The sequence below is a fragment of the Durio zibethinus genome, chromosome 21 (genome assembly GCF_047325235.1).
Source record: "Durio zibethinus cultivar Kanyao isolate XHJ-2024 chromosome 21, ASM4732523v1, whole genome shotgun sequence".
Classification (NCBI taxonomy): domain Eukaryota; kingdom Viridiplantae; phylum Streptophyta; class Magnoliopsida; order Malvales; family Malvaceae; genus Durio; species Durio zibethinus.
Genome location: NC_143182.1, coordinates 22571393 through 22594452, shown reverse-complemented (window position 1 = coordinate 22594452; position 23060 = coordinate 22571393). Strand labels below are relative to the sequence as shown.

Genomic DNA, 23060 nt, shown 5'->3' with positions numbered 1-23060 from the left:
AAGTTATTTGATAAACAATCATTTTCTTTCATTAGTGTGGATGAGTTAAAGAATTTTGTGAAATGGATGAATTATCAACTGTTAAAATCGTTGCTTATATGAGGTTAGCTTATAAATACAAATATGCACATTTAATATGTAGTAAGTTAGTATTAAGGTGTAATACTAACCAGTAGTGTTGACTGTTATCATGTAGCTTCTTATATAGAGAGCTGAAGGGGAAACAGTTGACGAATAGATTTAGATTCATTGACCCTAACTTTTTTAGTGAGTAGAGTGACACAGTCGTGTATCGTACTAATCATGTGATCATATACATGAAAAGATCGATCGATTATTATTTGCTCTCGTATAATATGTGGTAAGCTATATTCCAACCTTAATTACTCCAACCTTACCCAAATATGATCTGATGTGTATTCTGAGTATATCATTGTTATTATTTTACAGTCACCATTTGGTGCTTATTGTGATTGACACCAAATCCTTAGCGTCATACCTTCTTAATTCAGTTAATCCAATGGCGATGCCTAACCCCAATATTCAAATTTTATAAAAAGGTATTACACTTTATTATATTATATATGTTCTATGTCTTCATAAGTAATTTTATTTATGTTCCCGCTAATTTTTTTCTTTTCAATTTAAGGTAATATCTGAATTCAATAAGAAGATAAAGAAACTGAAATGGGTATCATTATCGGTAAATGTGAAATATATTCTTTTAATGCTGAGTTTGTGAAGATAAATATTTTTTAAACCCACTCAATTTAATTTTCAGGTACCTTGTCAACTCGGTAATATTGAATGTGGATATTATGTCTTTCGTTTTATGCGAGAGATAGTGTTACATGATTTTATGACCACACCATTCAATGTTAGTATAAATTTCATAAACTCGTTATATATTCAAAAAAATAAAATGGTACATTATGTTCTCATTTCTTAACATTTACTTTTGATTTTTTTTTAGTAGGAGGGTAAAGAAAGCTTTACGGAAGAGGAGCTGGATAAAGTTTGTAAAGAATGGTGTGATTATGTATTGTCATTTATCAATGTTGGTAAACCTTCAGGTTAGACATTGTTGGTTGAATGTTAATATATATGAAACAAAGTGTTATAATATTTTTAACATGCCACGTTGAATGAAAACTTTAAGTTTGTACATTGGGGGTATTGGTTTAATATTATTGTTATACTTAATATGAATATACTATGTGTATTTAATAAATTATTGAGTACGATTATTTCAGAAAAGTAAATTAATATGGCAACATTATCAGTTTTAATTTCGGATGTGTGGCCAATTTATTGAAATATAACAATATTCATTATGTAAATTCCAAAATGTAATTCATAATATCATATATATAAACCAAATGTTTTATGGGCATAAATATACAACTGACAGCAAATATTTTTTTGGGTATAAACCTATAATTGACTTCACATATATAGTATAAAATATGTTTTTTTATGAGATTAATGTAGGTATTTTTAGCAAGAAAATGCCTTTAATCACCTCTAACAGAAAATATTGAAGGCGTTTTTTACCAAAATCGCTTTCAATAATCCCCCCAAAAAATTATTGTGTGGAATATTAAAGGCATTTTGGGCAAAAAATGCATTCAATAATACCAACTAAAAATTAATTGAATAGATTATGAAGGGCGTTATCCTACGGGTAATGCCTTCAATAATCCCTAACAAAATATTTATGAATGCATTTTTAGATATAACCACCTTCAATAATCCGACCATTAAAATTTATCGTTGGAAATATTAAAGGCGTTTTGAGCCAAAAAAGCCTTCAAGCATCCCATTTAAGTTTTGTCTATAGATTATTGAAGGCGTTTTTTACAAAACTGCCTTTAAAAATCACAAAAAAAAAATTATTGATTGGATTATGGAAGGGGAATTCGACAAAAAACGCTTTCAATAATCAACTCCATATTTTTTCTATGGATTATTAAAGGTGTCTCTCCACGAAAAACACCTTCAATATTCTATGAAAATTTTTTTAAAGCAATTGGTGAAGGCATTTTTGCTAAAAAAATGCCTAGAATAATCAATTATAAATAATCTATGCAAAAACCCAAAAACAAGCTAAAGGACGGATTGAACCTACAATCTTATGGTAAACATCCGTATGATCCAAACAATTTGATAAGCTTAATATTAATGGTATTTTTGAACAAAATAAATTCAATAAGCCTGCGAAATTTTTTGGTCAAAATATTAAAGGCGTTTCTTGTAGAAAACGCTTTCATTAATCTCATATAATTTTTTATGACGTGATTATTAAATGCATTATCTGTCAAAAATACGTCTTAACTATTTATTAAAATTTTTAATAAAAAATATTCAAAGCGTTTTAGTCGAGAAATGCCTTTAATATCAAGTCTTGGGTGACATTTATAAGTAACAACATCGCTATTTGAATATTTATTCACGTTTGGATAATAAACGCCTAAAATTTTATAAAAACACAGAAACTAACGATATTTTAAGTGAAAAATCGCTACAAAACTACTACTAATATGATATTTTACTGTAGTGAAACATATTGTCCTTACACGAAGGAAATACAACTAAGACCCCGCAGTTGGATGATCCTGAACAGAAGCTTGTCAGCTTGAAAACTTCTGCCACTAGAAGAAGGTTAGATGAGCAGAGTTTACAAGCTGTGACAAACTCTCCACATAAAACATGCTTTCATTCTGAGAAATCCAGAGAGCAATACATAAAAGATGTTGTGAAATGGCTGAAGTACATTAAAGATGGAAAAGCCATGAGCTCTGCGTCACAACTCAAATTAAGTTTGTAACCCCGGTAAATTTTACCAACTAGCAACTCTTTATTTATTTATTTTTTTGGGTACTTTGACAATGTTAATCTCAGCAGATATGGAATCTTGATTTAATACTGTATCATCAGGTATGCGTCCTTTATTTGAGCATATTAGCTTAAAAAACGTGAGTCCTTACCCATGCCTCCAAAATTTAAACCAAGTCACAATTGTGTTTATAGGTAGATCATGTTATATTTGGATCAGATTCATATTTGATATTAATAATTTATATATTTATTTAAATTTAATTTGATTTAATATTTTAAATTTTAAAATTTTTTAAAGTTAGATTCAAATTAAAAAATTAAATCTTACTCACTCATTAAATTTTATTTATATGATAAAAAATTAATTTTTTTAAATAAGATATAAAAATAAAATTCACATATATATTTATATAATTATAATATTTTAATTATATATTTTATTTGAGTTGGTGGGTTCAGGTTTTAATTTTTTTTATCTAAAATTTGATTCAAAATTTAAATGTATCTAAAAATTATGTTTAATTTTTTTTTACGAATTTTAATTTTTCATTCAAATTCTTTTAAATTTTAAATGATCTTTTAAATTTAAATGATATTTTCGATCCATAAATAAATTTAATTGAGTTTATTATTTAAAATTTTATTAAAATGTTAAATTTTATTTTTATATTAATATTTTCATATTTAAAATTAAAATTAAAATTAAATTAAATATATTCGAAAGTCCAAAATTAAAAAGTTCATATCCAACACCAAAATTAGTTGATATAGATTTGTTACAATAAAAACTAGAACAGAAATCGGCAGCATTTTTTCTGGCGCGAAAGAGAGCTTTTAGGTAATTTGAAAAAGAAAAATTTTCTTTTTAAGTACTGGCAACGCACCCAGGTATGCCTCGATATTATTATTATTATTATTATTATTATTATGACGGTTTTTGTTTAGCCTCAAATCTGTTGAGCAAGATTATAACATAAAAATACTTAATAGTAAAATACGTGGATGCTTAGGGACGCCGATAAAGCGGACGTGCGGATGCAGATTGGTGTTTGATTTGATTCGAGTTTCAACCCAAAACAAGGCTGGTAAACAAATCGAATGCAGATTGTGGACTTTGACTTGGGCACATCGATTACATTAGGGTTTTTTTAAGATTAGGTTGTGTTGTTTGATTTGTTTGCTCTCTGGAAGATGGAAAGGGGATTTGGAGGCCAATGTCGTATTCTGCTTCCTTGGTTCATAAAATCGCATAACCCTCTCTGTTTCTTTTGTTGTGCATTATATTACAGGAAATTAGACAACTTCTCCCCCTGAACCCAAGCCATCGGAAAGTAAATGGAACCTGCTCCTACTCGTTATCCTCTTCAGGAAGGATGGGATAATAACAGTGTAATTGCGGTTTCCTCCTTTATAATCAAATCACCTATATGGGATTGGGACCATTCTCTCATCTCTTATACAAATATGAAACAAAACAAAGCCCTACGGCACTCAGGATATGGACTCTCCGTTTGCCTAATTCATATTTCTTCCTCTCATTGACATAGCTTCTCTCTTCAATCCACAGGCTCTTGAGGGGTTTTCTGCTGCTCGTGAACCCAATTTCCGGTGAGTGCTCTCCACTGACTAACATCATCTCCATGGGTAAAATATTACTTGGAAATTCTTTTTTTTTTTTTTTTTGCTTCACAACACAGGTACAAGATGGTTCACGAATTGTTTGGTGAAAATACCAAATTTCTGTTGTCCTTTTGCGTTAATGCTGTCATTGCCATTTTGCCATTTCATTTGCTATTGAACTACTTATTTACACCAACATTTGGCTTCATTATTATCACATTTTATCATTTCTCTTCCACTCTCCTTCCTGTGCCAGGGTCAGTGGTTCATATGATGAGAGGAGATTTCTAGATGAAAAATACTCAAGGGATAACGTCTACCACCGAGATTTTCTGGAGAGGGATAATCACCCCCCTCCTGCACCTGCTGGTATCTGGTCTCAATCAAGGAGGAGAAGTTATAAGGAAGAATAACCCCATGATCGGGATTCTAGGCGTCACCAGAAGCCTTATGTTGATTCATGTAGTGACATGGATCCATTTCGTGATCATGAGATCAATTTGTTTCAAGATTTTGATAAGTGTCGGGATGGCTATCGTGGTGTTGACAACTTTCGTGATTATGAATTTGACAGGCCCTCTAGGTATGGGGGAAGAGAACGAGATGACTACTCATATGATAATTATGACTATAGGCCCCGCATTTACCATCAGACCAGGAACAACAGCCGAGAGAGGGATTATGAATATGGTTGGCATAGTTATGATTCTGATTATGAAAGAGGCAGTCGGAGAGACGACAATTGAAGGAGGCATGATTCACATGATCGAGATCGCTTGAGTAGAGAGAGAGATCAGAGTCCCCGTAAAAGGCATGAAAGGTCTCGATCACGATCCTGTGGACATGATGATCGTCCTAGATCAAGGTCACCTAGAGGTCAAAACCATGGGCAAAGCCATTGAGAGGACAGCTATGATGATGATCGAATTGAGAAAACTGAGAAGCGAAGGGATTGTGAAGAGAAATACCAGCGCGAGCATTATTCTGTGGTGCGCTTCATTTTCCATGTTGTACTTCTGCTACTGCATTTGTTTTAAGCTGTGAATTTGGGTAAAGATTTTGATTTCATGCAGGCACCATCTGCAACAGTTGTTGTAAAGGGTCTCTCTCAGAAAACAACAGAAGAAGATCTATACCAAATTCTTGTAATATTTTGTTCTTTGCTGTTGTGTTGAATATTATTATTATTATTATTATTATGTCACTAGATATAACTTAAGTAACATTTCTCCATTTTTATGTGGCCATCAGGCTGAATGGGGGCCACTTTGCCATGTTCATTGTGATCAAAGAGAGAAATTCTGGCATTTCTCGTGGATTTGCTTTTATCGATTTTCCTTCTGTGGTACATATCCCATCTAACTATTCAATGCTTTCTGTTCTGTTTTGTTGAATGTCATGAGGGAAATTTCTTCTGGAATAGGGGTCTGCATGCACAATGATGGAGAGGATTGGTGATGATGGTCTTGTTGTTGATGATAGGAAGCTTTTCTTTGAGTATAGGTAATTTTCTTGCTACAATTATTGTTGGAGTTGTTCACATGGCACACTCTTTATTAATCTTCTTATGTTGCTTTGTGATGCTAGGATTTAGGAATTTCTTTATTGCCCTTTTCTATTCCTTTTGTTGGTTTGATAGTAGAAAACAGGTTTATAAGGTTTTAATGAAATAGAGTTTTGATTAATTTCAATTTGAGAGAAAAAGATATGCTTCAAAGTGAAGAATTTTGATTGATTCATATGTTATAAGGTCCCATGCAATGGAATTCTGATATTACTAATATTTTTCCCCTTGATAAACCTTAAACGTATTATAGTTGATTTTTTTTTTTAAACCTCAATCACTTGTGTTACTCCACGCTTATTGATAGATTTTAATATTATCTAATGCTTCTGTACCTTGAGGAATTAATTTGGTTGAACTCAGTACCAATCTTAAATTTAGTGAAACATTCTTGCGCTTTATTTCTGTTTTTATTGTGAATTTCTGATGATAAAGAAAAAAAAGAAGTCCTCTATTATACGTAAGACATTTGGTTTTCCTACAATGTGTTTGCATTCAAACTACTTCCACAATGAAATCTGTTCCATTACAGTAGTAAGCCAACTGGGGGCACCGGTGGACCTTTTGGTCATGATAATGCTGTGAAATCAGGTTATTCATATCATAAGAGCATCACAATACCTTCTGATTGGATGTGCACAATTTGTGGATGTGTCAATTTTGCACGGCGAACTTCATGCTTTCAGGTCACTTTTTCCTTTCACTCTTTCTGATATTGTTGTTATAATAATCAACTATTTGAAGTGGTGTCAATTATACATATTTAGATCACATTCCTGCTATCTCATATAACTAGGTCCATGAATAGGTAATTAGGGTTGGCTAGCTTCATGTGCCATTGGATGAAGGCATACCAGAAAGTGATGCTAGTAGCTAGGCTAGGTATTTATGTGGATAGCAGACCTCAAAAGTTGCAATTCACTTTATATTGGTGGTTGAAAACCTGATAGTAGTTATTTACCGAAGTTTGACTGTTGAATCCTATTATTGTTGATCTATTTCTTTTCCTGGGTGGTTCGTTAGGTTTAATGTAAATCTGCAGTATCTCTAAAGATTTTGCAAACTGAGTCACTGATGTGTCCTTTCTCTTGAATTTCTATGCAGTGTAATGAGCCACGTACTGATGATGCTCCGGCAGCTGACATATCTTTATCAAATTCAACATTGTTAGGAAAGAAAGGATCTGAGTCAGGTTGGTCTCAGCTGTTATCTTGAGTAGGCTTGTATCATGTTTGTGTAATTGCCCCAACTTATCTAGTTGATATGTAATTAGGTCCTACACATGTATTGATTGTTCGTGGGTTGGACAAAAATGCTGAAGAGGAAATGCTTCGCTATGAGTTTTCTAAACATGCTCCAATTAAGGTATATATTTTTATCATGATATTCTTTTGACGAAAAACTCTCTTTTCTAGCATTTGCAAATTCTTATGGACTTAATCTGCAGGATCTTTGCCTTATTAGAGACAAGTTCACCCATGTTTCAAGGGGATTTGCGTTTGTACATTTCCATTCTGTACGTCTTGCTTCTTTATGGCAATAGAGCCATTCTCTTGATATTTAAAATAGAAGTATAAAACCTTTAAATATGAATGAGTTCAAAATAAAGCTGACTCTTAAAATTAATATGATTATATGCCTTTGTTTTTGATAATTATTTGGTCTTGCTATTAGACACTTAGAGCAGGTGTCAAAAAAGGAAGTTTGAGGGTGCTATTCCCAAATTTTCTTTGGTACAGTGCATCTATCTAGAGCAAATAAATATCAAATTTGTTAAAATTTAATATTTATCATCTATGTTGTGCACATGGGTATAAACATTGGTACATTTATTGGAAGAGCTCCTCTTTTTTACAACTAACGCTCTGTTTGTTTCACAAAAATCAATGTTCTTAAAATATTTGCCAGAAAATATTTATATTTTCTGAAAAGTAAGATTTTCTGTTATTTGAATGAGTAAATGAAAAAATGTTTTCTGTTGTTTCTTTTTTCAAATAATATTGATGTAATTATTAAATTATTAAAAATTATTTATTATTAAAATATATTGAAATTATTTATTATTAAAATTATTAATATTACAAATGATTATATTTTAATAATAATATTTAATATTAAAATATTATATCAATATTAAACACTTAAAACAAAATTATTTATTATTATTTATATTAATATTTTAAAATTTTATTGTTATTCATAAAATATTATTTTTATTAATATAATAATATTTGATTAGTAATAATAATTATTAAAATATTAAAAATATTTATAATATTAAAATAGTTAAATTTTATATTGAAAATATCTATTATTAAATTATAGCAAAAATATTATTTATTTATATTTATTATTAAAATGGTACTCTATCTTCCCTATTGAGATCTTTAAGAAATCAACCTAAAGCCTTCACAAATCTAACAGTCTCACAACTCAACAGATTTTCTATAGCTCCATCTCATCTATCCCTGACAACCACCGAAACAAACCCAACAGATTTTGCATCAGAAATTTTGTAAAAAAAAAAAAAAAAAAAGAAACTTGGTCTTCCCATACCCAATAGCTTGAACCTCTATAAAAAATACTGAAATTGGTCTTCAACTGTGAAGAAGATCATGAATCCTGTAGAGAGATATCTTGCAGGTTTATTTCTGTTTTTTGCAAGAACCAAGTTTTTCAACTGGGTTTTTGTAGAAACAATAAAATCAAGAAATTCAAAGCGTACCCATTTGACAAGACAGATTGCTAGCAAGGATAAGTTGAGAGCAGATCATTACTTGATCTACTTCACATTCTTATTGTCATTGGTGGTGCATCTTCATGTGGGTTGTGGTTGAGAGAAGGAAGAAAAGTTGGTGTTTTTCATTTGAAACAAACATTAGAAATTATTTTCTTTGAAATAATCCAAACAATGAAAATGAATTCTTTTCTGGAAAATATCTTTCAGTAAAATTTTTTATTTTCTGGAAGTTGATTTTGGTTTACCAAACGGAGCCTAATAATTAAAATTTGGGTTTTTGTACATTCAGTTTTAGTTCACTATAAATATCTTAAATAATAGAAGAGGCTATCCTATAAAGTAGAATAATAATGGTATTTTTTCAAATATTCTTTTGCTTCATCCATCTCAAATATAAAAATGACACAAACTCTCTCTGTTTTCTTGTGCAAGTGATATCAAATTTGTTGCTAAAATTTAAAATTTATCATCTCTTTGTGCACATGGGTATAGACATTGGTACATTATTGGTAATTTGGTAGACCTCTTTTATTTGTTACAACTAAATAATTAAAATTTGGGTAACAATAAAAGAGAACTATTCTATTTAGTAAAAGAACATTGGTATTTTTTGAAATATTATTTTACTTTTCCTTCCGTCTCACATATAAAGAATGCCACAAGATCTCTATTTTCTTGTTCAAGTGAACAGAGTAGCTTCTCTATTGGCAATTAAGAGAAAATATCTGGAGCTGTAAGTCACTTCAACTGATCCTTTTCTCCCTTGTTTCATTAACGCTACTTCAAACATAAGATAAGGTCTTGAATAAAGCACAACAGCATAATCTGACTCATATTAGTAACCCCACTTTGTGGAGCTGTTGGTATTATGTGGTGGAATACAGCACAACAGCATAATCTGACTCATGCTACTGACCCCACACTATGGGGCTGTTGGTACTCTATGGTGCTTTTAGTGCTCGCTTACAGGCTATGTGAAAGCTATGTTATTCTTTAACTTATATTTTTCTGCATTTATTATTTTGTCTATATTCTTTTGGTACCATTAGAATTAATTGGCAGAAGGGGTAAGAATGAAAAAAAATTGTAGTATGCTTGGTTGGCAAGCTTATTTTAACATATGAGCTGTAACTGTGTATGTTTGATGTCATGTAGGTGAGTGATGCCACGAAAGCCCTTGAAGCTACAAATGGAACAACCCTTGAGAAGAATGGACAAATCTTAACAATAGCATATGCAAAGAGCATTCTTGGTCCAGGCTCAGGGACATTGGGACCTTCACAGTCAAGCAGCCTTGCAGCTGCTGCTATTGAGGCAGCAGCGTTTTCTCAACAGGTATTTGAATATATCTTTTGTTTTAATGATGATGTCAGCTAAGATGTTTTTATTGCTGAGAAAATGATATTAGGTGCCATAAATGTTAAACATAGTTTTGCTGTTTGAAACTATGATTTAAGTTAAGGCAGTTGCATATGTTCACCTGGTGCTTCAAGAAACCTCTTTTTTAGATGATATGTTCAGAAACTGCATTTTCATATTGCGTTATAGTTTCAGTATATGACTAGTTGTTGATAGAAATGAGTTGCGCAAGAGTATTCAAACTACAACCTAATTTGATTATATTATTTGGTTTTTTATACAGCCGATCCCAGAATATGGGATATAAGGCTTAGTGTGTTGTTGTTGTTATTATAGTTTCAGTATGATGCTTTGCATTGTCTTTTTACCCTTCCAAAGTGTATTGTATAAAAGAGTCCTTTTGAGAAAATTGGTTAATTAACTGGATTTGAGCAAAATAGATTAGGTGCATGAAACATCATTAATTTTCTTAAGAAAGAGCCTGGCAAGTAAGTGATGATTTTCTATTTACTTGATTCTTCTTTGCCTAAACCCAAATTACCACGGTCTACCCTCTATATTTTTTTGATTGAAAGTCATATTAACAAATGAAGGTAATTAACTGAAAAAATAGAGGAGATTTAAGCACTGTTTGATAAATTGAACAAATTCAAAATTGAAAATTTAAGGCTAAAATTACAAAAAAATCTTTGAATTTTTTCACTTTATGTAGATAAATCTTTATCCTGTTATTGCACCCAATTAAGGTTTTAACTTTTAATTTACACCCAAATAAGCCCATAATCTTTAATTTTCATTTAAATAGGCCATTAACCTTTAATTTGTATTTAAATAAGCCTTTAACATAATTCAATATTTCGTTTACAATAAAGATTATTTGAATATAAATCAAAAGATAATGATTTATTTGGGTACAATAAAAGTATAAGAGCTTATTTAAGAGAAGTTAAATAGTTTAGAGGCTTTTGTAGTATTTTAGCCAAAATTTAAGTACTAAATTTTTAGTTCTAAGAAATTTAAGTACTGGATTTGTGATATAAAAGTTGTTTGGTATGTTACTAAAAATTAAAGGTTTAAAATTTTTTTATTATTTTTTATAAAATAAATATTTGACTTTATAATTAGTTTCAATTATTAAAAGCTTGCAAGGAAAGAATAAGTAGTTAAAAGGAAAGGGTATAAGATTAATGTAATTAAATAAATTTGACTTACTACATTAGGTAGCTAAAAGGTACTTATCATTTTCAACACTTTTTGATTGAAAATCTTCCATCAAGTGATTTCTTAAAATGATTTATCAAACATATTGAAAGAAAATCAATGAAAATTTTAATTTTCAATGTTTATCACACACACCCTTAGTTCAAATAGTAGGCATGTGTAATTTTGTAACTTATTGTTTCTTAAATGGGTTTTCATTGTTGTCTATCAGGACTTATCTTGTTGGCAGTTAAGTTCATGATTTTCATGTGGTTTTAGTTTATTGGAATTCAATCTAAATCTATCTTAAAATTCCTATTCTTTTGGATCCACTGTTGTCGAGGGCACAAGATGGCCTCAAGGCACTGGAACACTTGTATTGCCTTAAGGTGCCAAAAAAGCACTCGCTTGAGTGAAGGTGCAATGGGTATATGGTGCAAGATGGCCTCAAGGCACTAGAACGCTTGTATTGCCTTAAGGTGCAAAAAAGGCACTTGCCTGAGTGAAGTAAGGTGCAATGGATATGTATGTGTGTCTGCATGTGTATAAAAAAAGCTTAAGGCAAAAAAAGCACTCGCCTGAGTGAAGTAAGGTGCAATGGATATGTATGTGTGTGTGTGTGTGTGTGGGTATAAAAAAAGCTTAAGATTTATAATTTTGATAATAGTCTAAAGAATGTCCATTTTATCCAACAAAACATGTAAAATTTCCCTTTTCTTATTTTGAAAAATATGTACTATTTTCATGTAGCTAATAAGGTGAATGAACAACTAGAACAGAACCTACTATAAGCCCTTAGAGCCAGAAGCAAACTTCCTTAGATTTTCCTAATTAGTTTGTTCAATAATCTGCATATTTCTTTTTAATTTATGTATGGTATATGGTAATGTGACTAGTGATGATTCCATGCAGCTCTTTTTTTTCAAGCTTTTGTAAAGTTTTTTTTTTTTTTGTAACTACGCGGTAGACAAAGCTGTTTCTTATTTCCTGCATCCTAGTTGCCATTTTAGTTCCAAATGCTTCTTGGACTCAGTATTGTCATTTTCCCTTTTATTATGATGCTGTTGGACGCACGCCAAAGGAATATAATCCAGATGACAAACAGTCTACTAGCTGGCACGAGCAAGCTGTAGGTTCAGCTGCAGTTCAACAAGATGGTTCAGTTTTACATTCTGGATTTTTGTGGGATGAAGCCTCTGGTTACTACTTTGATGCTGCTTCTGGGTTTTACTACGATGGAAATACAGGTTTACTTTTGCATGTTTTTTAAGCTTTCCTAGATTGTATTGTTTGGTGTTTGTTAGATTTCAAAATATTAGGACACTGAATTTATAGATTTTCCTTTTTAAAAAAATTATCTAGTAATTTTGTTATAATTTATTTGTAAAGAACTATAAAATTTCCTAATAGCAGAATGAAAGTGTTATTTCATTATGAGTTGCATTTATTGGGCACGAGTGCGTGTGCATGCACATCCACCGGGGGGGGGGGGGGGGGGGGGCATCTATTGCTTGCAAATGCTTGCTTGCTCTAAGATTTTTCATGGTGCATGTGCCCTAGCTCAAGTTGTCATTGGTGTGGTGGGGTGAGTTTAGGTTGGGTCATAGCTTCAATCCTTACCAAGAATGGATAGATGGCAAATTCTGAATAAAACTTGGGAATCGTTTCTTTGTTTTTGGGAAATGATCTATTTTTGTGATCTCTTCCACACTCACACACAGACACGCACATGTGCATGCATATGCTTATGCATAACGAATTATAATCAAAAGTGAGCTTGTGGCATGTTGTAATAGACAGATGAATTTGCCTTTGTGGCTTTTTGGTTAAGTTGGGAAATATTTTAAGATTTATATGTTTGGTAGAAAGTAGGGTTAGGATTTTTGGGTGAATTATGATTTGGTTTAATTTGGTATGACAACAGAGTGGCTGGAAGATGTGATGGAGGGTGCTACGTATTTCTGTGAGTAGTTATGTAAGAGTTTGGAATTCATTTTGGGTGAGATTTAAGGAGTAAAGGAGTTGCAAAATATGTGGCTTTTGAGATTACAAAAAAAGTCATTAGTATAGGTAGGGTTAAGGATTGAATGAAACAATAAAAGAAGATACCTTGTGGCAGTTCAAGTGCTGTGACCTATGACAGAAGTTACTAATAAATTATTGGACTATGAGCTAATAGTAACTGAAGAACATTTATCCTAATTCAGCTTCTAAAGAACATTTATCTAACCAACTATTGATGTGTCACAGATATATTCACTACTGGTAACAGAATACTATTTTATTCTTGTATGGAGGAAAAAAGTGAAATGTTTCTGTCAGTGCCAAATGTAATGGAAAATTTTTATTTTTCTGCACTTTTGGAGTTCCATAAATAATAATGCTCTAAGTTGCAATTTTCGACCTAATTTCCTTTTGGTTGCTTCAACATGTAGGTCTTTATTATGATGGCAACAGCGGGATTTGGTATTCGTACGATAACCAATCTCAGCAGTACATTCCTTGCAGTGATCAAAATGACAACAAAATACCTGTTAAACAATCCAAGCCTTCCAAGGGAGCTGATGGTTCCACTAATAGGAAAGTAGTAATATCTGCACCAGCTGCTACTGTCACATCAGTTGAGAAGGCAGCCTCATTACCTGATGTAGTTCAAGCTGCTGCAACAGCAGCACTAACCGCAGAGAAGAAAGAGAAGGAGAAATCAAAAGAGATAAAACTTGCTTCGAAAAGCAGTATACTGGATAATAAGAAGAAAATGAACAATGTGTCGACAATGTGGAAACAGAGGAGTCATGAAGGGCAGGCAACCCGTTTGGCTCTTGATGACAGTCACCAGTCTGCTTCATCTGAGGATAGACCTTTGTCAGCTGGAGAACATGCAAAGAGCAAGGTTAAATTTGATGTGATGGTTCTGAAGGAGAGTAATACATCAAGTTCAGGAGTCAATACAACTGGCCAAGCTGCATTGACTGGGGGGGTTTGGAGTCTCTGGGCAAGCCAAGGCCTGTAAGCAACAGCTCAGGGGGAGCTTTGATGGGAGTAATAAGAGGCTCTTCAAGGGGCCTGGTAAAGTCTGATACTTCATACTTTGGATCATCTGCTTGAGTTTCCTCCTCTTCAGCTGTCGGAAGTGCTGAAGGTCCATTTTCATCTATAAGTTCAGATATACCCACAGTTATGACTCCATTTAGGACGGATGTATCTGCATTGGGTTCTTATACACCTTCCACTGCAATTGGGAGTGGTAAAAGAAGGTTTTCTGAAACACCAGTGCCTTCTACTACCAACAAGGAGCAGTCTCAAACTGCTTATAGGGACCGTGCGGCAGAGAGGAGGAGCTTGTATGGTTCATCATCTTCCACTGGAGATGATCTGCCTGACCATGAGTTACGGAATTCAAGCAATCTTGTTTAACAGTAGTGAATGTTATTTGTTCATATTTTTCCAATCATTGTGTTTGATACTGTCAGAATCATCTCCAAAATAGCCCTCACATTTCTTTTAAATATTGTTTGTTTAGAGGCCTTGATTATGTAACTTGTGGGTCCATTATTTTATCTTTAAAATTTTCTATTAATTTGTGAGAAATTCTGCATTTGTGTACTTTCAAGATCGAGATGTGGCATTCAAAAAATTCCCCACAGATCCAATTCCTTTCCCACCTGGTGTTGGTGGTACACGTGGGGTTGTGTCAGATGATGTTCAGAGCTTTGAGGTGATCACAGCAGAGAAAGCTATCGATGAGAACAATGTGGGAAATCGAATGCTCCGCAGTATGGGTTGGCATGAAGGATTGGTATCATTCTCTCCTATACTTTTTAGCTGTTGAATTTTGTTTTTCAAGTGCTATTTAATTGCTTCATTTCTCCCCCTTGTAGCTGGTATCTGCCCCCCACCCCCACTTTTTCTGTCTAAAAAACTGTATCCAACTTTTCACGCCCCAGTTATGTGGTGTTGCTCATACCTTTATTGCCTTGAGTCTTAATTTTTCCAAGCACCCATCTCCAAGACATATTAGATTGTATCTTTATGGCTTTCTGACCGTCCAAATATGTGGAGGGACTTCCTTCCAAGACATACTGGAAAACAATTGAACGAGCTTGTGTTAGACACGTACCCTTATCCAACACTTGCTCCTAATCCTAGCAACCATCGTTTCAAACCTTTTGCATTCTATTTTTAGGTAAAAGATGATAAGCATGTACAAAGAGAATGTAGTTCATGGTTTTATTTTCTTTTGCTAACATAACTTTTGGATGAAGCACTTTACAAAAGTTTTAGTATTAGTACTAATTAAAAATTCTTAGATATTTTTAGCATGAGTTGTCTTTCATAATTGTAATGTACTTGTTATCTTCTTTCTTGAGAAACTATCTTTTGTTTTAGTAGGGAAATTTGAGGGATGAAATTGGATGGTTGTGCCATTTTGCATCATTGAATCTGAAAGGTCTAACAATTTTAAATGTGGGGGGATTATGTGTTTTGTTGTTTTTGATATGATAAAAAAGGGATTGGGGAAGGATGGAAGTGGAAACTAGTTCAAGCACAAGTCACGTGTCATGAGCCAATCTTATATAGGGCCATGATCGAGGCTTAGGTTGTCACGAGCTATCCATGTATAGGTTCATGACCGGGTAGAGGTGCCAAGGGGGGAGGGTAGATATCGTGTTAGGAAAAATGTTCTCATTTCAAATATTATAACGGTTAGTAGTAGCATAGCTCTAAAATCTCTTAGGCTCTTTAGGGGAGGTGAGCAGTCAGCATATTGTTGGGTTGTCTCACTGGTTAGGGTACGGACGTAGGCCACCCGTCAAGGGCTACCCCTTTTGGCCCCGACGATGGTGTGAAGTCTCGATGTACTATTCTCGATAATAATAAAATACGTCTTATTCGAAAGTCTCGAGTGTTGTCTTGATGTGTTTTTCGTTCTCTCGATATAAATGTGTCTTCTTGTGTATGCTCGAGATTAATCGTGGCTTATGGTTGCTTGTTCAGATATCAAGTTATTGTTGGTTGGCTTGGGTGGACGCGTTCATTCAAGTGCCGTACGGTCTATCACTTGTTGAGAGAAAGCTTAGCCTGTGATGCGTGGTATCAGAACACAGTGTGAAGTGCTAGAGAATTGAAGAAATGGCCACGAATGGTGGTGTCAACCATCAACAGAGAATTGAGGAGCTTGAGACCGCGGTGGTCGCTTTGAAAGCTCATGTGGTTACGAACGATCGTTTGAAGGAGATCGAGGCAACTTAGCGGGAGTTGTCCGATACTCTATATAGCTTGAGTGAAGAGGCTAGAGATGCCTTGAATGTCCTCCAGAAAGAGTTTGAGGAGCTCAGGACCCAAGTGGGCATTTTACAGGTGGCGGTGTCTAGATCGAGTTTTAGCTTGGTGGAAAAGGAAAAAAGGGCCAAGGTGCCAGAGCTCCGATGCTATAAGGGGGTAAGAGATGCCAAAGAGCTTGAGAATTTCCTGTTTGACATGGAGCAATACTTTCAAGCCGTGAGTACTGAATTATAGAAAAACAAGGTGGCAATGGCATCAATGTACCTTACGGGGGATGCCAAGCTTTGGTGGTGTTCAAAATTTGTAAATGACGAATGTCCTATCAAAACTTGGGTGGACCTGAAGCAGGAATTGAAAAACCAGTTCTTCCCTGAGAACGTAGAGTATATGGCCCGAATGAAGCTTTAAGAATTGGTGCAAACGAAAACAGTACGGAAGTTTGTAAGGAGCTTTTCTACCCTAATGTTGGACATTAAAGACATGTCCGAAAAGGATGAAATGTTCTATTTTCTTGAGGGTCTCAAACCGTGAGCCAGAATAGAACTATATAGGCAAAAGGTGCAAGATGTGGCTACGACCATGGTTGCAGTTGAACACTTTCATGAATATAATGATGGCTCCTCAAAACGAAAAAATCTTCCATTAAGTGGTAGTAACTCCATCTTTGGGAGTGGTGGAAAGATGGCCAGAGTGGACTGACCCTTCAGTGGGGGATCAAATAAGAGGCTCTTTGGTCGAGACAACACCCAACCCAGAGCAAACAACGCAACAAGTTTTAGGCCTAGGCAACCGTTAGCTTGTTTCTTATGTAAGGGGCCACATCGAGTGGCTGAGTGCTCGCATAGAGGGGCCCTTAATGTCTTGAGAGCCTCGTCCTAAGATTTGGCAAAAACGCCTGGGATAGTTGAAAACATTGAAGAGGAATCGACCATGATGGGTTCAATGCGATTCCTAAATGCCCTTCATACCCAGCTTAACACGATAAAGAAAGAATCGAGTAGAGGTTTGATGTATGTAGACCTAATACTCAATGAGAAAACCATAAGGGCTATGGTCTATACGGGTGCAACCGATACCTTCATCACATCCGAATAAGTAAAAAGGTGTGGTCTTAAGGTGAACAAGGACTACGGGCAAATGAAAACGGTTAACTCACCATCCTTCGCAATCAGTGGAAGGTCTAAAAATGTGATGACCAAGTTGGGGCCATGGAAAAAAAATGTAGACATCACAGTTTCCCCCATGAATGATTTTGATGTTGTCCTCAGATTGGACTTCATGATGTTGGCTTAGGCGATACCAATTCCCGCTGCTAGTTGTCTATTGTTCTTAGGGGAGCAACCTTGTATGGTGTCAGTCACAATCTTGTCGAAAAATGAAAAGATAATCTCAACACTATAATTCAAGAAAGGGATAAAGAGAGGGGAACCTTCTTATGCGGCGATGTCGATCTACAAGGATGGGATTGAGTTAGATCCAATACTCGAGGGGGTGAAAAAGGTGTTGGGAAAGTTTAAGAATGTGATGCCAGAACAATTGCTTAAGGTCTTACCTCCTCGAAGACCAGTTGACCATGAAATTGAACTTCTCCCAGGGGTCAAACCCCCTGTTAAGGCCCCATACCGCATGGCTCCACCAAAATTAGTCGAACTAAGGAAACAATTGGATGAACTCTTACAGGTCGGGTTCATTAGGCCATCAAAAGCACCCTTTGGAGCACTTATGCTATCTCAGAGGAAGCATGATAGAAGCCTACGACTATGTGTCGACTACAGAGCCCTAAATAAAGTCATCGTGAGAAACAAGTACCCGATTCCCCTTATTGTTGATTTGTTTAATCAATTGAGTCGGGCCAAATACTTTTTCAAATTGGACCTGAGGTATGGCTATCATCAAGTCAGAATTACGGATGAAGATGAACCGAAAACCACTTGTGTAACCCGGTATGGCGCATATGAATTTCTTATGCCTTTTGGACTAACCAATGCTCTTGCCACATTTTATTCCTTGATGAATCAGGTGTTCCACGATTACCTTGACAAATTCGTGGTGATTTATTTGGATGACATAGTGGTATACAGTTCCACTTTGGAAGAACATTAAGAACACTTATGCCTAGTGTTTCAAAGATTACAAGACCATCAATTGTATGTGAAAAGAGAGAAATGTGCCTTTGCTCAGACTTAAATCCATTTTTTAGGTCACATTGTCAAACAAGGTCATATTCGAATGGATATGGAAAAGGTTAGAGCCATCAAGGAGTGGATAACACCTAAGAATGTTAGTGAGCTTCATTTATTTTTGGGATTGACCAACTATTACAGAAGATTTGTAAAAGGATATTCTCGTAAAACTACGGCCCTCACAGAATGATTGAAAAGAGAGCATAAATGGTGTTGGACAAGCGAATGTCAAGAGGCATTTGAATGACTGAAGGAAGCCATTATAAAAGATTCCATCTTGGCCCTCATCGACATCGAACAACCATTCGAAGTCTAAACGGATGCTTCTGACTTTGCTATTGGGGGAGTACTTCTACAAGCACGGCACTTAATAGCATTTGAAAGTAGAAAGCTAAGTGAAATTGAGAGAAAATATACGGCCCAAGAGAATGAACTTTTAGCAGTAATTCACTGTTTGAGAGCTTGGCGACATTATGTGTTGGGCTCACACTTTGTAGTGAAGACAGACAATACGATAGTTAGTCATTTTCTCACCCAACCAAGGCTCACAGCAAAGCAAGCTCAATGGCAAGAATTTTTAGTTGAGTTTGACTTTTGTTTTGAGCACACCGCTGAAAAAACCAATCGAGTGCCTGATGCATTGAGCAGACGAGTAGAGTTAGCGGCCCTTAGAAGAATTGTCCCAATGACGGCTAGTAGAGTTACAACGGACGTTTGCAAGTTAATTGAAGATAATTTGGGAAAGGACCCGCAGGCCAGTGCCATCCTGAAGCTAGTTGAAAAAGGAAAGTTCAAGTATTTCTGACGGGAGAATGGGGTTTTGTGGACAAAGGGTCATCGATTGTTTGTGCCGAAGGTAGGGGGTCTAAGATAGATGCTAATGAGGGAGTGTGATGATACACCATGGGCTGGACATCCAGGTTGGCAACGCACTTTTGCTCTATTAAAACAGGGATACTATTGGCTTCACATGCTGCAAGACGTGATAGACTATACAAAGACTTGCCACATCTGCCAACAAGATAAAGTTAAAAAGAAGAAACTTGCAAGCTTGCTTGAATCACTACTGGTGCCTACTAGACCGTGGAAAAGCATCTTTCTTGACTTCATTTTAGGCTTTCCCAAAGTTGACGAACTTGGAGCTATTTTGGTGGTGATCGATCATTTCTCCAAGTATGTCACATTCATTCCCACCCACAAGTATTGTATTGCGGAGGACGCAACCCGACTTCTGTTCAAACATGTGATCAAACATTAAGACCTCTCTCAAAACATTGTAAGCAACAGGGATACAAGATTTATGGGCTCTTTTTGGAGAACTTTTCAAGATATTGGGGTCTCAACAGAATATCTCTTCAAGCTACCACCCTCAAATCGACGGCCAAATTGAACGGTTCAATGGATTACTAGAAGAATACTTGAGGCATTTTGTTCAAGCCAATCAGAAGGACTGGCCTTCGTTATTGAATGTCGTTCGGCTTTGTTTTAATTTTAACAAAAGCTCTTCCACCAACAAGAGTCCATTTGAGGTGGTCACTGGACAACTGCCAAGGTTACTCCATACATTTTTGGAGCAATATGGAGGGAAGAACCCGAGAGCCTTCAACCTTAACAAAGAGTGGAAGCAAAACACAGAGATTGCACAAGCCTACTTGGAGAAGACGTAGAAGCGAATGAAGAAATGGGCAGACAAAGGTCGTAGGGTGCAACAATTCTAAGTTGGTGATTTGGTTCTTGTTCAACTAGTCCCTGAACAAACCAGGTTCTTAAGGAAACAAGATCGGAGATTGGTGCGCAAATATGAGGGTCCAGTGAAAATCTTATCCAAGGTGGAAAATACTTCTTACAAAATCAACCCACCAAAGTGGATGAAAGTGCACCCAATATTTCATGTGAGCAACTTAAAACCTTTTCATGTAGATCTTACAGATGCTAGTCGAAGAGAGCCAACTAGAGCCACCATCACTATGAAGCCACCGTCAAAACGTCGTGTTGAATAGATCTTAGCTGACAGGAAAACCAAGATATCTCGAAGACTAGTTCATGAATACTTAGTGAAGTGGTAGGGATTAGGACCAGAGAAAACTAGCTAGGAAAGAGACCATGACTTCCGGGCATTCAAGAAGAAGATTGAAGAATTTCAAGCCAGCAAGTCGACAAGGACGTCGATAGATTAGGTGGGGGAGGATGTCATGAGCCAACCTTGTATAGGATCATGACCAAGGCTTAGGTTGTCATGAGTCACTCATGTATAGGGCCATGATCGGGTAGAGGTGCCAAGGGGGGAAGGTAGATCTCTTGTGCTAAGAAAAATGTCTTAATTTCAAATATTGTAACGGTTAGTGGTAGCATAGCTCTAAAATCTTTTAGGCTTTTTAAGAGGGGTGAGCAATCAGCATATTGTTGGGCTCTCTCATTGGTTAGGGTATAGACGTAGGCCACCCGTCAAGGGCTGTCCCCCTGGCCCTGACGATAGTGTGAAGTTTCGATGTACTATTATCGATAATAATGAAATACATCTTTTATTTGAAAATCTTGAATGTTATCTTGATGTGTTTTTCATTCTCTCGATATGAATATGTTTTCTTGTGTATGTTTGAGATTAATCGTGACTTATGGTTGTTTGTTCAGATATCGAATTATCGTTGACTGACTTGGGTGAAAGCATCCATTTAAGTATCGTACGATCTATCACTTGTTGAGATAAAACTTAACCCGTGACTCCACGGATAGTAGAGCAGGACTAGGAAGTCAAGTGAAGAAGTTGGACCCTAGCCTTGAGGCACAAGCCGGCGATAGTTACAAAACTGTCATTCATAAGAAAGCACTTGCTAGGTTCCGAGAAATGTCATAGGTGATCAGACTCAGAAATGAAACTTTTAGTTAGAGCAAATTCAGATTTATAGCTTTTTAATATTATCCGAGTAAATGAGTTTTGAGTTATTTGATTTATTAATTAATTTATTAAAGTCTCAACTGAGTGGTTAAAATGCATCAATTGCTGACAATTTAATTATGATGCTTTTAAAACTTAACTAATACAACACAAATTGAGATTTGGAATAAAATAAAGATAAAACTTAAAATGTAACATTCTCTTATTTCAATAAAGCTGTACAGTTGAAAGACGGGCATGGGTTATTTAATTTCGCTTAGAATAGTTTAAGGAGAATCTTTTCTTAGCTTGATTTTCTCTTTAGATTAGTTTAATGAGTATCTTTAAGATAGACACTTTGCTGGACAAAAAATTAGTTTTCTTGTAACAGCCTCCTCCAAAGCGTGAACGCCATTACCACTCTAGTCAAACTCTCACTAACATATGTGATTTATGGGTGGTATACCGTATGTTGTGAAACACCACCCTGACGCCCTATTTTTATTATTGTCAAAAATAAATAAATAAATAAATAAAGAAACAAAACTTTTAACCAAATAAAATCAATAAATAGTGTTTAATTTTGCAGGGAAAAAGACAACAAAAAGTGGGCCAGCGAGAATGGCTTCTAGTAGAATGATATGTTTTTGGATCAGCATGTTGCTTGTGGGAACTCTTATTATTATTATTATTACTATTATTATAAGATTAGATAAGTGACCAAAACAAGAGACATAAGATAATTTTTTTATAAAGACGTTAAATCAAATATCCAACAAATTTTAGAATACCGATGGCACTATTATCTTTTCAATTGTCTCAAACACACCGTCTTCTTATTTTCCAAACTATCCATCTATGCCAAAACATATATTGCTTTAGGATGCCACAAACTATATTCTTTCGCACTTGTTTCACTGTCTTTGCTTTTGTTGATATAATTGCTCTGCTAATAATTGTTACCATTTTGGGAATTTTTCTTTTTATCTGATTAGATAGTTTGTTCTTAGTTTTTTTTTTTTTTAGGTTGATATATTTTTCATATTTTATACGTAGTGTTAAAATATTATCATATTTTTTATTTGTTTAAATAAATTTATTTTTTTATAAAATTGTCAGTGGAAAAAAATTATAATTATATGCAAGTATTACATATAAAAAATTAATTAAACAAATAAATAAACCAATTATAAAATTAATGTTTAATTGGATAAATTTAATATAAAAATGGATTAAACTCATATAAAATGAAATTTAAATTTGAGATCTAAGAAAAAAAATTATATAGATTGAAAATTTTTAATTGAAAATTTAAATTAATAAATGTTATATAGATTAAATATATAAAATATAAAAAAATATTTAATAAATTTAGATATATTTTTTAAATAAGTA

At 34.5% G+C, this 23060-nt stretch overlaps 1 pseudogene across 1 annotated transcript; it reads left to right on the top strand.

Moving 5' to 3' along the window:
• The first annotated feature begins 3750 nt into the window (after positions 1–3750).
• LOC111305819 (SUPPRESSOR OF ABI3-5-like) lies at positions 3751–21733 on the top strand (annotated as a pseudogene). Its single transcript, XR_016331057.1, has 16 exons — positions 3751–4227; positions 4406–4446; positions 4715–5447; positions 5532–5603; positions 5710–5803; positions 5882–5961; positions 6555–6708; positions 7127–7214; positions 7296–7387; positions 7470–7538; positions 9918–10097; positions 12355–12568; positions 13757–14724; positions 14936–15120; positions 15833–15861; positions 21494–21733. The product of XR_016331057.1 is annotated as an SUPPRESSOR OF ABI3-5-like (transcript).
• The last annotated feature ends 1327 nt before the right edge of the window (positions 21734–23060 follow it).